Source organism: Panthera onca, chromosome B4 (genome assembly GCF_046562875.1).
Source record: "Panthera onca isolate mPanOnc1 chromosome B4, mPanOnc1 haplotype 2, whole genome shotgun sequence".
Classification (NCBI taxonomy): domain Eukaryota; kingdom Metazoa; phylum Chordata; class Mammalia; order Carnivora; family Felidae; genus Panthera; species Panthera onca.
Window position 1 is genome coordinate 109642325 of NC_138345.1, and position 9623 is coordinate 109651947.

The 9623-nt window shown below is 35.3% G+C and overlaps 1 long non-coding RNA gene across 1 annotated transcript; it reads left to right on the top strand.

The window, feature by feature from the left end:
- The first annotated feature begins 2687 nt into the window (after positions 1–2687).
- LOC132695468 (uncharacterized) lies at positions 2688–9009 on the top strand. Its single transcript, XR_009617834.2, has 3 exons — positions 2688–2871; positions 6203–6281; positions 8606–9009. It is a non-coding gene; the product is annotated as an uncharacterized LOC132695468 (long non-coding RNA).
- The last annotated feature ends 614 nt before the right edge of the window (positions 9010–9623 follow it).

A 9623-nucleotide genomic window follows, 5' to 3' on the forward strand; every position in this document is an offset into this window, starting at 1 on the left:
ACAAAAGGCCAAATCCTACCTCACAGTGGGACGACTTCTGCAGTGCAATTTACACTCCAGAGCTTCCTGTGGTTTACCTGAAAGTTTCCAGCTGAGACCACATTCTTGCTGAGCTTTTTGCCCAGCCTATCCCTTCTGAGAACACCACCCTGTCCCTCAAATAAACCTTTTGAAAAAAGTTCTACAGGTACCTAAGACAGATGTCTTCCCTAATCAGCATACAACTAGGCACTTGCTATCTCCCTTATCTTGCTTTACTTTTTTACATAGCACCTATAGCCAGATTGAATAATATATTTTTGTAATTCCTTTTGTTGTTGATCATTAACTTTTTCTTCCAGTGGCATGTAAACTCCATGAGGACAGGGGCTTTTTTTATTCACTACTATATTACCAAGCCTACAAAACTATCTAGTTCATTACAGTTAATAAATATGCATTGTTAAATGTATGGATAAATGGAATAGAACAGTGAGTTTATTTTATTTTATTTTTTAAGTTCATTTGTTTATTTTTGAGAGAGAGAGAGAGAGAGAGAGAGAGAGAGAGAGAGAGACAGACAGCATGAACAGGAGAGAGGCAGAGAGAGTGGGAAACAGGGAATCTCAAGCAGGCTCTGCACTGTCAGCACAGAGCCCAACATGGGGCTGATCCCGTGAACCCAGGAGATCATGACCTGGGCTGAAATCCAGAGTTGGACGCTTAGCCAACTGACTCACCCATGTGCCCTGAATTTATTTTATTATTTTTAAAAGGACGTCCTATTCTTAAAAACATTGGGGAACAACAGTCTGGATTAGTTTTATCTGCAATAAAGAAAGATTTTGTTAGGGACTGTGTGCTCTATGTCCCTTCAAACTAGGTCAACACTGGAATACTGATCATTGATATAATATGTTCTTATGAGCTAAGAGTTAGCTCATTAACATACTCTTCCCAAGGCTTGAAATCTTTAAACTCAAAGTTTTTAACCTTGTTATATTCTGACAGTAATTCAAATTCCCCTCCAAATTTCTTAATTAGCCTTTGTTTCTTAAATAAGAATTTATTTTTCTGTTAATCAATATTTTGAACTGAGATCTTCAAAGCCCATATTGAAAATGAAAATGTATATATTTAATAAAAATCATTAAATAAGGAAAAATACATTGTAACTATACAACAGCCAATGTAAGTAAACCTCACTCATATTCAGTCAGAGACAGTACCTAGAATTCTAGAGGAGTTTCTTTAAAATTGATTTTAAAATAAGGTAATAGCTGTTTTACTACATAGACCCTATTGGCTGTAAAGCCAGCAAAGGACTACAGCTTACATCTGAGCTCCTTCATTAAGGAAACACTGCAGCTGGATATGACATATCAAAAATATTCAAATATCAAACTATGGAGATTCTGGCTGACTTTCTGCCCCTTCAGTTCATAAGCTTTCTAATAGAACTCAACCTTGATGAGTGTTTGCAGAAAATTCTCTGCATTGTCAACTATATTCCACAAAAATGGCTTGAATAATTTGACTTTTACAGATTTTAATAGTCAGAAAGGATCTGAGATTGCATTCTAACTCCACAGAAGTCTTTTCCTTAAGCAATAAATAAAGTTTGATTTAATTTTTTCATAAAGAGGTTTCTGTGGTCATGAAAGCCTGCTGTCTATGCCATTCAAAATGAAGAAATATTCCAGGGGGAGAATCTCAAACATATTCCAATAAAGACCTTGTAAAGATCTTTCATTCTAATTTGGGAGTACATAATGAATACACTTCTTTGCAACTAGCATTTAATACCAGTGCTTTTATGGTTTATGATGTAACATTTGTTTCTTTTTATTCAACAGAAAAGGTCAATGTGACTAATAATTACAACTACGACTCTGAGAGAAGAAGACTGTAATTAGACTATTTTTCAACAAATAATAAAGTGTCAGAAAAAGAAAGTGAATCCTTACTGTCAGCAAAACTACTTTACATATATACAGGAAAAGTGATTCTTTCACACAGATGCATACTTCGGGTGACCTTCCAATAATCCAACTCAAATAATAAATATGCATTAAAAACACTATCAAGATATTCAAACTAAAGCAATGGTTCTCATCCAAGGGTGATTTTGCCTACAAGGTGATTATTGGGCAATTTTGAAAACACTTTTGATTGCTACAACTGGAGGAGTACCATTGACATCTAGAGGGTAAAGGCCAGAGATGCTGCTAATAAACATCTTATGATTCACAGGAGAGCATTCCACAACAAAAAACTCTCCAGACCCACACACCATGTTGATTTTGAGAAACTCTGAGCTATGTCATAACACTTTCTGATTCTGATATTAATAATTTTTAAAGTATCCACAGTTATTATAGTTCTATAGTGAGGTGGTTGTATACTAACATTTGAGAGACATTTTTTTAAATGTTTGTTTGTTTTGAGAGAGAGAGAGCAAGCAGGGGAAGGCAGAGAGAGGCAGAGAGAGAAAATCCTAGGTAGGCTACACACTACCAGGGCAGAGACCTACACGGGGACACAGGGCTCGATCCCACAAACTGTGAGACCATGACCTGAGCCATAATCAAGAATCAGTGACTCAACCAACTGGGCCACCTAGATGCCCCTTCAGTGACATTTTGCAGCTGTTGTAGATTAAAAGAAAAGAATTAAAAAAAAAAAGAAAAAAAAAAGAAGGAGGGGTGTTAGACTTCTTAGAACCCAGAACTCTGAGACAATACTGGGATTCCAGATACTTAAATGTCATGTCATTGTCCTTTAAGGCTGTATAAGTTTGTTAAGATTGCCATAAGAAAAGTGCCACAGGGTGGATGGCTTCAACAGCTGAAATTTATTTTTTCACAGTTCTGGAGGCTAAAACTCCAGGAGGTTTGTTTCTTCTAAGGCTTTTCTCCTTTGTGTGTAGATGGCAGTCTTCTCCCTAAGTCTTCACATGATTTTCCCTCCGTGTGCCTGTTATCTAATCTCTTCTTCTAGTAAAAAACACTAGTCATACTGGATTAGAGTCCACACCAATGACTTTCTTCAAATTTAACTATTCTAAGCCCTCATCTCCAAAAACAGTCACATTCTGAGGCACTAAGGGTTAGAACCTAAACATATAAATGCTGAGTGGGACACAACTCAGCCATTAACAGGGGCATTGGCCTGTTTTTGGTCCAGAAGTCCTCCAGAGAGAGCACATCTAGTAGTCATTGTGCAAGCTTTCCAGCCTTTCTACTGCACTAGAGAGCAGGAAGGCATACACAAGCGAAAAGTAAGCCTTATCTGAATCAATCCATAATTTTTGTGAAATGACTGAATTTGCCTCAAATTTTTGCCAGAAATAGTTACAGGAACTCAAAAGAAACAAAAACCGTAACTTTGAATCACAGAACTAATTTGCATATATAAAACATTTCCTAAAGCAAACCAGAAATAGAAGAATGAGTTTTATGCAAGAATTATGTTGGCCATGTTGCCCAGAACACCACAAGCAGAGACCAGCACAATATATATTTGTTTACTGATACTATCAATGGAGAATATCCTTTAAAACTATATATACTCTATGGTAGCGTGCTTATAAGTTGCCTCCTACCCAGTCTCCAGACTTCTCTCTTACTACTTGTTGTCATGCATTTTATGATTCAGCAACAACAAATTATCAGTAGTCACACGCTCAGTTTATACTGTTTTCCTTCTCCATACAATGCCCTATTCTCTCCTTCCCTTCCCACATTCCCAACTAACCCTTCCTACTTCAAAACTGCACAAAAATAACTTAGAACATTTCTTTTTAACAGAAGGTAATATTTTCAAACAGACTAATTTAAACTTGATAGGTCGTACTGAAAACAAAATATATATATATGCATGTATAGGTGTGTATATGTATATACGTACATATGCATATGTATAAAGCCACATGTTCAAAAATATATGTATATGTGTATATGCATATTCATTTATCTATTCACAAATATTTATTATCTATTTTGTGTTAGGCCCCTTGTTAGGTGCTAGATATGTGATAACACAAGATATGCAATATTCTTGCCATCAAATAAAACATTATTAGAATATATTATAGAATATGTGTAGTAAACAGTAGCTAGCTCTCTTTCTTGAAAAGACAAATGGAGGCATAAAGCCAGTAAATAAAGCAACAAGCAAAGCACTGACTTTTTAAAAAAATAGCATGTAAACTTGTTTTCTTCAAATAATTCTATTTAAATAATTTTTTTTTTGGAGGGGATCATAAAATCAAGGTAATCATTTTAAACTCACTGGCATTCAAAACAAGTTTTCTTGGAATTTTGTGATTAATGAAGCAAATATTTTATAAGTTTCTTAAGAATGATGCATAATGCATGTATTTAATTTAATCATTAAATAGTATGGATTACTGACAACTATTCAGAGTGGGCAATTAAAGTTCCCATTCTGAAACTAAAACATGGCAAAGGAAAAAGCACTATATGAGCAGAGATTGTGAATTTGTCCAGACACCCATGCCTCTCCCAACCCCAGCTGAGGGTGTGACTCTACAGAAGGTAGCTAAGCAATTTGAATCCTAGATCCTTTATCTATAACACGACAAAGTTGACTTAAGTGATTAGCATTTCCACTGAATTCCAAAATATTTCTATATTTTGATGAAAAAACAAATATTTTAAAATCTGTTTTTACCAAGTTTTCAAACTTGTTCTCTATATCAGAATTAGATACATAACCAAACCTCATATTTTAGAGGTCGGTAGTGAGCATATGACTTCGGGTTAATTGCTGTTATAAGGTAGCATAGGGTAAGATCTTTGAAAGTTTTGTCAGTAAAATAAATTAATAATTTATGAAGTAAATTATAAATATACATATAAATCTTTACTAAGATTATATAAGCTAAGGTCATAGCAACCTCTGAAAATGTTGTGTGACCAATTAAACAGTTAAAGTTTCATAATTTTTTTTTAACGTTTATTTATTTTTCAGACATAGAGAGAGACAGAGCATGCACGGGGGAGGGTCAGAGAGAGAGGGAGACACAGAATCCGAAACAGGCTCCAGGCTCTGAGCTGTCAGCACAGAGCCCGAAGCAGGGCTCGAACTCACGGAGTGTGAGATCATGACCGGAGCCGAAGTCGGACACTTAACCAACTGAGCCACCCAGGCGCCCCTCATAATGTTTTGTCTGTCAGATAGATTGACATAAATGGATTAAAACATGGGAGAAATCTTCACGTAGTTTAATCTTCCTCTGTTTTTCTTTGTTTAACTGTATCTCAAACTATGCACTATTTATATAGACTAGAAATAATTGAGGGGTAATAACTGATTAGCTTTCCTCAGCAGGACTTTGACCAACACATTAAATAAACTTGTTTAAATAAAGCAAATCCATAAAAGCAATAGAATAACCAAAGGAAAGATTGTAAAAGGTGGTAAAAACTAATGGCACTTGAATTATTATAGAACAAGAATAAACAAGGGAGTATGTGAAGAAAATAATTGAGGAAAATAGGTGTACTTTAAAATTACTTTGCATACAACTAATAGCCAACATTCTGGTTACTATCTTTAAATATGCAGAAAATAAAAGATGTATCTGCATCATATTTTACATTTTAGTCATGAAATTAAAAATGAGTGTCATATTTTAGATCTTGACTGTATATCCAGAGGAGTGGAAACAATATGATAAAAAAAAAAAAATCATTGGCCCAAAAAGCAAAACCATCTGGTAAAGTCATGAATGACTGAGTTGAACAGCAGGGGAGCCTACTGATAATCATTTTTGCAGTCAATTGAGAATTTTGTAGAGAATATATTAAAGAGTAGTAGTGCAGTGACCCAAATAAATTGCTTAAGAAAAAAAGTCAAAATCAGTTAACAAATATTTTATTCCTAACAAAATTGAATGCTTTTAAGAATTAGTAGGGAAAAATGTGTTTGTTTATTGCTTTGATGGAGCCATTTCCTCCAAATTTTAACAATTCTCCACTGAATTGTGCTTTTGATGAAATTCCAAGAGAATAGGAAAATTTCCTATGTCCTACTTTTAGTAAGCAAGAGATATTTGTTACTAATGCTTCAATTCTGAAACACAGAAGGATAAAACCAATCCCTAGCAATGAATACTGTGAAACTTTCTTTATAAATTAGTATTTTACACTGCTAACTGTCCTCAAGAAACCATTCTTCATCTCTCTTTTTTCTTAAGCAATAGAATGCTGTTATTTACAGCTTATGTGGAGTCGGGACACCCAGCTACAGACTTGATTTCCCATCCTTCACAGCAGGTATGTGAGGTCACAGTGTTATGTCTGGGTCAAAGAAGATGCAAGCACAAATAATATGTATAACTTCAGAGTAACTGCCTTGAAGATAAAGTCATTTGTTCTGAACTTCCTCTTTTCTCTTGCCTCCAATCCATGTAGAGTAGAACAATATCCTAGGTGATGACTGAACATCTAACTATGTCATTATCCTATGAGAAAACTATACCCATGAATGATTTTCTGTAGTAGACCTATTCCAGCTTTGACCTCTCTCTTCTGAGAGAATATGAGAAAATTACTTTCAATCTTATTTAAAATAACTATAGTTTTGGTTCATTTGTTATAAAAATTTATCTTGTACCTCATCTCATATAAAAATTTGGTAAGAAATGTGAGAAACTACAATAATAAAAACTCAAAATATTTGTTATTGATTTAGCAATTAGGTGAATGGTGGTGAGGAAACAGGGCTAGTGACCCATTTTATTCCAAGGAAAACTAACAGGAAACAATGCAACCTGCTATGCATTGAATGTGTCCTCCTCAAAATTCACATGTTGAAGCCCTAATTCCCAGTGTGATGGCATTTGGAGGTGGGGTCTTTGGGAGATAATTAAGTTATGAGGATACAGCCCTCCTGAATTAGAATAATGCCCTTTAAGTGGAGATATGAGAAAAATGGTCTATCTTCACCATGTGAAGATACAACAAGAAGACAGCCATCTGTAAACCAAAAAGAGAGCTCTCATCAGAATCTGATCATGCTAGCACCCCAGTCACACATTTCCAGCCTCCAGAGCTATTAGAAATAAGTATCTTTTGTTTAAGCCACTATGATATCTTACTACCACGGCGCAAACTAAGATACAACCTGTGAGAAAACAGAAAGGAGGCAATGAATTGCTGAGTCTGTTGCTCTAGAAAAATGGATTGGAAGACTATTTCTAGTGGAAGCAAAGAAAGTATCAAATAGTTTCTGGGAGACCTGGCATGATGAATGCCTTCACCACAGACGTTAGACTCTTTTTATTCAATTTCAAAAGAGGCACTTATGTACATCTGTCTCAAAAAATGATATTTTATAATTATAAGACTCTTAAAATCATCTGTCAGACAAATCCAGATGCCAAATAAGTTAAAACCTTCAGTATTCAAACCACTACTCAAAAATAATTTATACACATGGGAAATCAAAGTTAATGATTCAGAAAGTATTTCTGAATGTACCATTATATGCCCAAGATGGTACAAAGTCTTGAGGCCATAGAAAGGATAGGATATTGTACCTACAATCAAGGATATGTCACCCTTGTTGAAAATACAAAATTAATCAACTTTAAACAATTAAAGAAACATCTGCTATTAAAAATCAATGCTTCTGGTTATAATCTGATTAAAATTATTAGTGTTAATATGCGATTTTCTGGTGAATAAAAAATAAATGACTAAGACATAGTTCTCATGAAAAGAAATTATAATGTAGGATAGGGATGGGGAATTAGTGGTGGGATAGGGAAAAGAAAAATACAAACATAGTCTTACACACAAATACACAAATAAATAACATAGAGCAGATGTCAAAAAAGAATAAAATGTTATGTCAGGTCCATAGATAGATTGGGAAATTATAGGCACTAAGACCGGTCTTTGAAGAATGGCTAGGAATAGAAAACATTTACTCATCCATCCATTCAACATGTTTTTTGAACAGCTTTTATTATATACATGTTATGTTCCAAGTATTAGGCTCCTGTTCATGGCCACAGAATGTTCACTGACCAACAGATTAGTTCTGCAATGCAGTTGCTCTGGCCAGATGCTGAGAAGACTCGGGTAAATCAGAAGGTATAGCCCTGCTCTCAAGGAGCTCATAGCCTAGAGGGAACTAAGTGAAGGAGAGGGAGAAAACTGCTGATAAAGATGAGGCAAAATGATGATCAGAGTCAAAAAAAGGATTGAATCAGGTGAGGAAGGAAGCAGTATAACCACATTCTGACAAATTAGGTGAAATACAGAAACAGAATAGCATTCAACAAGTAATTACTCTTATCAAAGACTGGTAATAATATACTATAAATAAAAATACAAATAATGTTGGAGAAACCCTTATCTAAGAAGTGGAATTAGAAATTACATTTTTTTTTTATTGAGCAAGTACTTCTGGTCCCACACTCAACATCCATAGGTCAACCAAGTTTTGCTTTTTTTTTGTTTGTTTTTTGTTTTTTTCCTAAAAATGCTAATAATCGCATTTAGGAGAATTCCATTGACTAAAAGAATTTTCCATTTTATTATGTTGTGAATGATCTCATTTTATTTATTTATTTATTTATTTTGTTTAACAGGGCCTATGTATTATGATCAAGCAGTGGAGACTTTCCTTCACATACACAACTTGAAAGCCCTACTTGCACTGTAGCTGGAATAAAGCAGACAATCGAGAGGGTCGCCAGTTTCCTCCAGGTCTTTGATTCTTGTCTATTTCCTCACCTCATGAACCCTGACTACTGACCAAACATAAACCTTGCAGAAACAGTCCTCAGAAAGCACTATTCTGACAATTATCAAGATAAGATTACACTAACAATCCTGAGAAGTTGGCACAAAAATGAGTTCAACCTTCAACTTCAAGTTTTGCAGAATTTAAATACAAAAACTGTTAACCCAAGCCAAACCATAAGGAGACATGTGTCTCTCTCCTCTCCTCTCCCAATAAGACACCAATCTTGTTTCAACCCAGGAAGTTAACCTGGTCTTTAGATGCTCCCAATGTACATCAGCTAAGTAAAGCTTGTATCTTTTCTTTGCATCACTTATATTTGGATAGCACAGAAATGTATTGATAAAGTTCACCCACAAAACAACATTTAACATGTGATCAGTGGCTAACAGAGAAAGATGATCTGCTTTGCCCTCTTTCTATAACAGCAGATGTCTGGCCATGTAAACAAGTCACTCATTTGAAATATCTGAAGATGAGGACAGTTATACCAGTTAAGTCAAACTTCTTAATGTCTGAAGGTATGGCCTACCTTCTTAATGCTTGTATATGCTCAAGATCCATCCTCATCTCAGAAACAAGAAACTCAGGGGCGCCTGGGTGGCGCAGTCGGTTAAGCGTCCGACTTCAGCCAGGTCACGATCTCGCGGTCCGTGAGTTCGAGCCCTGCGTCAGGCTCTGGGCTGATGGCTCGGAGCCTGGGGCCTGTTTCTGATTCTGTGTCTCCCTCTCTCTCTGCCCCTCCCCCGTTCATGCTCTGTCTCTCTCTGTCCCAAAAATAAATTAAAAACGTTGAAAAAAAAAATTAAAAAAAAAAAAAAAAAAAAAAGAAACTCATGGCAAATGCCAGTTGCACCTTAATT